We start from the raw sequence: 9,025 nt of genomic DNA on the forward strand, positions 1-9,025 counted from the left end.
CTGACTATGTGTCGAAGGCAAATTTGATGGTGGGTATATGGTGGTTGTCAATCAAGATTGCGTTGCACTGCAACAAGAATTCCTAGATGCCGATATGATATCATATCAGACAAATGTCGTCCCTATCGGTAATGGAACAGAGATAACACAGAAATCAATTCCATGTGTCTAGGCTTTCCTCTTGAACAATAGCAAATGTAAGGGAAAATGTTTACCCATTTACATTCAGACACGTCGCAATTAGGAGTTTACCCTTGTACTTATCATACGGGTGTGTCCTGTCTACACATATAATGTGAGGGCATTAACGAAAACCCTGAATAGGTGTTGCAAACGACCAAAATGCAGATACAAAGGTTGCAGTGTTCTCGCAACTTGGAACAAGAGTCCACCTCCACTTGACTATAGTACTAGGATTGTACGCGCACATCACTTCCATCCACTTCGGCAAAATTTGTTAGGACATCTCCCAATCACCGAATACTTGGGCAATTGCCTTCTGTTTGCCCAACCAAACTTTCTTATACGAGATCGAATAGTCGAAACGACGATCTATTAACTCTTTCAATGTGACGATTAATGTTGACGCATCTCCCCTTATCATATTTACTATTTACCTAGTAATAAGGGACGATGTGATTTGGTTATGGTCCTGCGAGAGAAGTTCATTCAAATATGTGTGCGGATCACCATATTGGGTGATTTCGAATAATCGGCGTTTCATCTGATACATTGCACGTATTTTCCATACACAATCGAACTCCTTACACCTAGCAACCCATAACACGGGGGTTGATTGCGCAACGTAGAAGTCATAGTGGGTTCGAGCGTGATAAATTCACATCGCCCCTATCAACTGATCCTTCGACTTGAATAGTCAGCTCAGACGATTCATCCCAACGAGTCGCCTGTATAGGAAGCTCATCTTTACGTGACAAATCAGCAGCATCTACGTCAATTTGAGCGTACATTAGAGGTTCTTCCATAAACTGGACATCGTACGTGACATCATTTATTTCACTTGGGGGGTGAGTTCATATCATCGGTGAACTCATTTAGTCATATGGTCGTTTCCTGCTCGTACGTGTCCTCATTTTCTAAATTAATATCGTTCGTAATATTCATCCCCTCGTCTAACGCGTTGTTCGCAATGACGAACAACAATCCTAGAACCTCTGCAGGAACTTCTTCGCAGCCTCCCCGATCATTCGTGTCAAGAACAAGTCTTTTGTACGTTGGCGGCTCGAACAACGATCTCGGACATTCGTTAAAATCTGCCGCAGGTGTCCCACCAATCTCCGCACTTGTGTATGGTTCAATACCTTCATCTGCCGTTATTTCGTTATTTCATAACGATGTGTTTGTTGGGTGTCTTCCTCCACTTCAACAACATGTTCGGTAGATGTCCCCGTCTGCCTATCTGCGGCGACACCCATTTGAGGGATGATTTTGACATATAATTGCACAGGTAAATTTGTCGGACCTACGCAGTGGACATCCAATACAATGTGCAAACTGTAATAATCAGTTACGGTAACAGACTCATGGAGGATTGTATCATTGAACCCTCGCATAGGGTATCTTGTGGTCACCCGCAATGTATATTGATTTAGATCAATATGTAAATATTTGTATATCTTTGTATACAATTTATTTAATTTAGTCCTATGACCAATTCAAATTGGTCGAACTGGCTTAGTACTATAATTGACACCTTCTACTCCGGTGAAAATTCCCCCTCCCCTCAATATACAACAACACCGTCACCAGAACACTACTTGAGATTCCTGCCATTTAGATCGGCCCTCAGGAAATAGTAAAGACCCACAAGAAACAAAATTATATATATAAGCGCATGACATAATACCTCTTTTCGAGATTTTAGAGAACCAAAGTTTTACTATTTTTCAAGTATCATGTACAATAGGATTGTTCTTCTAAAGTGAATTTTGAAATATAATAACTAAGTAAAATAATTACTTAAAAAATTTAAAAAATATTTTATGATACATAAGAAGATATTCTATGTGACAATCAACCTTAAAAAAGTCTAATAAAGATAATACATATCTATTATTGTGAACGTGTGTGTGTGTATATATATATATATATATATATATGTAATAGACTATTATAATATGCATGACATGTGCAGTGTATTTTTTTTTAAAAGACAAATATAGTAAGGTTTAAAAGGATGTTCAGTTATACTTTGAAGCATATATTAACTTTTTTTGTATGAAAAAAAAGTTGGACATTTGCATTAGTGAGGCTTACTTTCAAATTATGGAATGCTAAAATAATATTTAACTTGCTTATTAAAATGGTATTAGGGAACCCATTAACGAACGTGATGCAAAATTTTTTACTAACCTAACTAAAATATCATTTTAATTCAAGAAACAAATTAACCTAACTAATCTACAAATCAATACACAATTTTAATATAACAATTTCAATTCAGTATTTTAACAGCAAATAATTAATGGAATCCTTCACAAACAACAAGGGTAAGTAATCCTTGACATTTCAAGTATGGTATTATCAGCAAGAAACAACCATCAGCTGCCCAAGATTAATTTTTTGTTTCATAAGAATATTTTCTATTATTGTTGTTCTTATTTTTTTGTTAGTTTGTTACAGAGAATATTTTGGCTTCTTGCCTTGTGTATATATAGAGTACTGTGCAGTGTGAAAAAACTAAACGAGAAAAAAACTCAGCAAGCTTAGTACCAAATTGTGCAATTCAAAACTAAAATTTTTTCTGAGCATACCCACAAAAAATAAATAAATAAATAAAGCAATCAAGCAAACAATCCAAAACCTCTATCTTTCAAACCTCATTATAACCCAAAAGTCACAGAAAAGGAAAAGGAAAAAAAATGCAAAAACACGAATGAAATAAAACCTAACCTTGAGCGTTTTTGGTTGCAGCTTCCAACCAAAAAATCGAAATCACACTATACTAATTTATGAATCTAAAATAACAAATCTTCAAACGTTTGGTTAAATCCTGAATCACAACTCAATGAAATCAATTTTGTTTTACGGTAAGAAAAATGCGTACCCCATTTTTCCCTTTTTATGCCTTTCCTCGCTTGGCCATTCAAACGGTCATCTGCTCAAGTCCACTCCCGAACGGTCACCTGTGCTTGTACACCAGCTACTGTTGTCCTCCTCTCTGCTCTCTGCAAACGCCTCCCTGTCTACTCTATCTGTTTGCGAGTGAAATGAAGGAAAAATAACCATTTCAAGCAAATCTCGTAGAACTAAGCTGTGAGATTATGTAAGCATTAAATTGAGAAATTTTTTCCTAAGTAAAGTATTATTTAATATTTTATTATAAAAAAATAATAAAAATGGAAAAAAAAAAAACTCAAAAATTTTGTCTTTTTAAAAATATAACAGAAAATTTATGTTTATTTGACAAATTTTAAGAGAGATTTTTAAAATTTTGAAACTTGAGGTAATTTTTTATAGAGAACATTGTCTTTTTATCAAATTTTAGGAAAAGTCAGTATTTTTTACTCTAAAGTTTATTTAGATTGGTGTTAGATTCAAAATTGAAATTTAAAAAAAAATAAGAAAATCAATTTCAATTCAGCAACATTTTAGAATTATCTTTTAAAAGAAAAAATCAAACACAAATTCTCTCTCTCTCTGCGGAATCTATGTTGCACGCAAGTGAAAAGAGAGTGAGTCACAGACAAGCCAAGGCAGGTGGCCCAGGTGGCTTCTTTTAAGGGAACCCATGGTTCACCATAGCCACCTCTACCAGTCAAAGGTTTGACCTTTTGACGAGAAGCTTTGACCGTTGATCCTGATGATCAAATGCCAGCCCGCTCCCTTATGATTGATCCACCTCTCTAGCCTCTAGCTATCATCCTCCATTTCTATCTTGCATTTACGCAATCTCAATCCATCCACAAATTATTACCCACAATCCAAAATATTTTTTTTGCGAATTATACTTTTATTAAAATTTAGTAAACAAATAATGCAAATCTCCAAAATAGTTTCAAAATTTGCAAAAAATCCTTTCGATTTTTTTTGTTTCAAAAAAATCCTCATTATCTTTTGTTCGAACTTTTGCTACGAGGTTGATAAATATTTTACTTCAAAAATTTACACAAATACTATAATATTATCTATTGAAAAATAGTCATGTAAAGCAAAAGATTGTAGAGGCCAGTTCAAAAAAAAAAAAAAAAAAGCAATTGAAGCATAGAGTTAGCAGAAAAAGAAAGAAAGAATTCATTAAACATAAGACACAGAAGATTAAGATGCGCAAAGTAAAAGAAAGCATCTCAGTATCTGCAGAATTTACACTGTAACTACAGTCCCTCAGCACAAAATTAACAAATTCATCCATCGATTCCTCCTAAATCCATCTCTCGCCCACAAATACTCGTCAGAATTGGGTCCGCCGGATGAGATTAGCCGCCGAACGCCGGCTGACGGAGAAGATTGCAGCGACGGAGTGAGCCTGCCCGACCACAATCGCAACCTTCACCTGCCCTCGCTTCGGGATCGGACGGCCAGCAGACAGCCGCCGCGATATGTTCCTCCTAAATCCATCTCTCGCCCACAAATACTCGTCAAAATTGGGTCCGCCGGATGAGATTAGCCGCCGAACGCGGGCTGCCGGAGAAGATTGCAGCGACGGAGTGAGCCAGCCCGACCACAATCGCAACCTTCACCTGCCCTCGTTTCGGGATCGGACGGCCAGCAGACAACCGCCGTGACATGTTCCCGCTGCCGATCAGCGCCGATGTCCTCGCACCTCTGGCCATCTCCTCCTATCGGTCGATGCAGAAACAGAGCAAGAGAACAGAGAATTAACTCAAATTGATTCAATTAGCTTAAGGAAGTATTCGTGTCTTTGGAAGTGCGGTGACGGAGTGAGCGTGCGATGGGTTTATATAGGAAATTTGTTGACGATTTTACCCTTGCAGATTTGAATATAAAATTCGTTACGGTGGGGACGTTTTCGTCCGTGTGGAAAGGAAGAATACGCTGTCGTCGTAGTGGTAGTAGAAGTAAAGGTCACAGATACATGGTTAATGTTAACAATAATTAAGGTTATTTAATGCTAATGTTCCATAAGTATCACGTGGGGGTTTTTTGGTGGGACCAGTGGTTTTTGTCGTTTAGTGTGGGGCCCTGCGATTACCAAATCATGTCCAGTTGGGGCGAACCTAGGTGTTTGGAAAATCGGGAAAGGGCTTTGAAACAGGGAAACTTGAAAACGGGAGGCTGGCTGTTTTGGGGAATTTGAAATCCAGGAATTGGATTTTCCTTGGACAATATAAAATGGTAGCTCAGTTTAGGTCTTAATTCATAGCCAAAGTATCAGCTTATTAAACATTATTAAAAATTATTAGCAATGTATTGTGGTAGTGTTTGAGATCATGGAATTCAGGATCGGATTTTATTTTATATGAATTTGATCGTAACTCAACATTACTTTGTCTAAATTTATATAATTATAAATATTTTTCATTTAAGTTTTCAAATGTTGGATAAATTTGGTTTTTCCATCTAGAATAGGGTAAGAGTTGAATTGCAATTGTAAAAGAATGAATATTCGAACCAAAATTACGAATTATATTTTAGGAAAATATATTTTTATGATAAAATGTAGAAATTTTCATTCATTTTCTAATATATATTGATTGGAACAACATTAGCTTAGTGTTTCAAATCTTAAAGTTCGCACCTTAAATTTGAATTTGTGTGAATTTGGACATAATGTTATACATAATTGTAATAATTGTTGGTCAAATCTATACATATTTAAAAAATCTAAAAGTCAAAATTTGTACTCCTAATACCATTGTTACTTTTATAAAATATGCAGAAAGATAAATAAAGATCAAATAGAAATTTTACGTGGTTCGGCTATGCTTACTCGACGGGCTGATGGAATCAAAATTTCACTATTTCGAGAGGAATTACAAGATGATTTGGAACCAACTTATACAAAGTATCTCTTTTCTTTTTATCCCTTGTACAAAGTGTCTCTCTTCTCTTTATATCTTCTCTTCTCTTATCCTCACTATATATCTACTTAAATGGAACCATCAAATGTATGTGTATCTCAAATGAGAAGGAGAATATGTCCTTTTATAGGGTAATAAGGATAGTTAAGCATTTACTGGGGTGAAAACCGAAATGGTGGAAGATTGGGTGACATTCATATTTTTCATAACACTCTCCCTTAGATGTCACCCATATATTAAGTATTTCTGTTAAGATTTTTAAGACGTCTCATTCTATTGAGATGAACCAATTTCTTGAATGTTATAGTAGACAAAGTTTTAGTGAACAAATCTGCTAGATTATTATTTGATCGGATTTGCTGAACATTTATATTACCATTCTTTTAGAGTTCATGTGTACAAAAGAATTTTGGAGAGATATGTTTTGTTCTATCACCATTTATGTATCCTCCTCCTAGTTGAGCTATACATACAACGTTGTATTCATATAAAACTGTTGGAATATCCTTGAATGATTGAAGACTACAATTTGCTTGGATATGAGAAATCATTGATTTGAACCACACACATTTTTTATTAGTTTCATGGATAGGTAGTATTTCAGAATGATTGGAGGATATTGTTGTAATCATCTGCTTTTCTGATTTCTAAGATATATAGCAGTTTTTTCATAAAGACATACATATCAAGTTTGAGATTTAGTATTATGAGGATCATATAGATATCCAATATTTGCATATCCTACTAGTTGAGATTTGGAATTAAATGAGTAGAATAAACTCAAATCAGATGTACCTCTCAAATAGTGTAGAATATGCTTAGTTTCATTCCTGTTTCGCTGAGTAGGAGCAATGTTATATCTTGCTAGTAGATTTACAGTAAATGCAATGTCAAGTCTTGTACAATTTGTCTGATACATTAGAGAGTCGATAACACTTAAATATGGTATTGTAGGACCAAGTAATTCCTCCCCTTTATCATGAGGTCAAAATGGATTCTTTTTAACATCAAGTGATCGCACCATCATTGGAGATCCCAAAGGATGAACTTTGTTCATATAGAATTGTCTTAATACCTTTTCAGTATATTTAGATTGATGAACAAGATTTTCTTCATTTACATGTTCAATCTATAGGTTAAGACAATATTTTGTCTTTCCTAAATCTTTCATCTCAAATTTCGTCATTAAATAATTAGCAGCTTTAGTGAGTTCTTCAAGAGCCCCCACTAAATTCAAATCATCAACATAAACAACAATTATAGTAAATTCGAATTTTGATCTTTTAATAAAAACGCATTGACAAATTGGATCATTTATGAATCATTATTCCACAAGGTACTCACTTAATCGATTGTACCACATGCGTTCAGATTGCTTTAATCTATCTAAAGAACATTGGAGTTTAATTGAATATAAATTTTTGGATTTTACTTCAGATAATTTAATTTTTCTTCTAAGGGATTTCGTATAAATTTCATTATCCAATGATCCATATAGGTATGTTATTACTATGTCCATAAAACGCATGTTCATCCGTTCAGCGATTGCTAACCCAATTAAGAACCTGAAAGTGATTTCATCCATTACGAGAGAATATGTCTCATAATCAATTTTAGGTTTTTGCGAGAAATCTTGTGCCACAAGCCTTTATATCAAGTAATTTCATTATTTTCATTTTATTTGCGCACAAATACCCATTCGTATCCAACGCGTTGGACATCTTTTGGTGTCTGGACTATTGGTCCAAAAATTTTTCTTTTTGATAGAGAGTTTAATTCTAATGTGATAGTCTCTTTCTATTTTGATCATTTCAATATCGACATTCATTAATAGATTTAGGTTTAGGATCCTTATTACTTCTGGTAATGTCAGTAAGTACTGCATATGCAAATATGTTGTTGGCAACAACTTTATTTCTATCCCACATTTTTTCTGTGTAATGTATTGAGATCTCATTATTATATCTAAGTACCTATCTATTTTCAAAGGATGTCTCTTCAAGAGTTTTCTCTTTAGGAGATTTCTCTTCAGGAGGTTCCATAATAGGGATTTTATTTTCAGGAGAAACGAGTTATGAATGTCGAATGGATTATCCACCTGATTAATCTCTTCTGGAGTGTTTATAAATTTCAATTTTCTCCTTTTGGGAGTTTTATCTTTTGCACCAATAGGCCTTTCACGCTTAACTTGTGGTTTAGGTTCATTAGTTGGTTGTTGTCCTTCAAGGACATCAATATGTGTTGGAATATTTGTAGCAGGTATATGAGATATTCATATGACCTTGGTATTTGCAAAAAGAATCTGGTAATTGATTTGCAATCCCTTGCAACTATATAATCTTCTAAACTTCAAGTTCACTTTGATTTGTGCGAGAATTTAAATGAGATAAACTCATGGCATTCCATGTGATTTCATATTGTGCTTTAGGCACTGATTTTGCTTGCCCTAATATAGGGAATACTGTTTCATTAAAATGATAATCTTGAATTTGTACTTTAAACAAATCACCTATTAATGGTTCAAGATATCTAATAATAGAAGGGAAATCAAAACCAATATAGATACCAATCTTACATTAATGACCCATTTTATTCCTTTGAGGAGGGGCAATAGGAACATATACTGCTCAACCAAAAATTCTTAAATAAGAAATATCAAGTTGTTGTCCAGAAATTAATTACATAGGTGAAAGATTATTATAAATAGTTGGCCTTATACGAACTAAACATGCAGCATGAAGAATAGCATGTCCCCAAATAGATAAAGACAATTTAGTTCTCATAATCATTGGTCTAGCAATGAGTTAAAATCTCTTAATAAAAGATTCAGTTTAACCATTTTGTATATGAGTATGAGCAACGGAATGTTCAATATCTATTCCAAGTGACATGCAGTAGTTATTAAAAGTTTAGGATGTAAATTTACCAGCATTATCTAAACGAATTGATTTAATCGGATAATCAGGAAAATGAACTCATAATCTAATCAATTGAAAAAGGAGTCTAGAAAATGCAATATTATG

This window comes from Malania oleifera, chromosome 4 (genome assembly GCF_029873635.1).
Source record: "Malania oleifera isolate guangnan ecotype guangnan chromosome 4, ASM2987363v1, whole genome shotgun sequence".
Lineage (NCBI taxonomy): Eukaryota > Viridiplantae > Streptophyta > Magnoliopsida > Santalales > Ximeniaceae > Malania > Malania oleifera.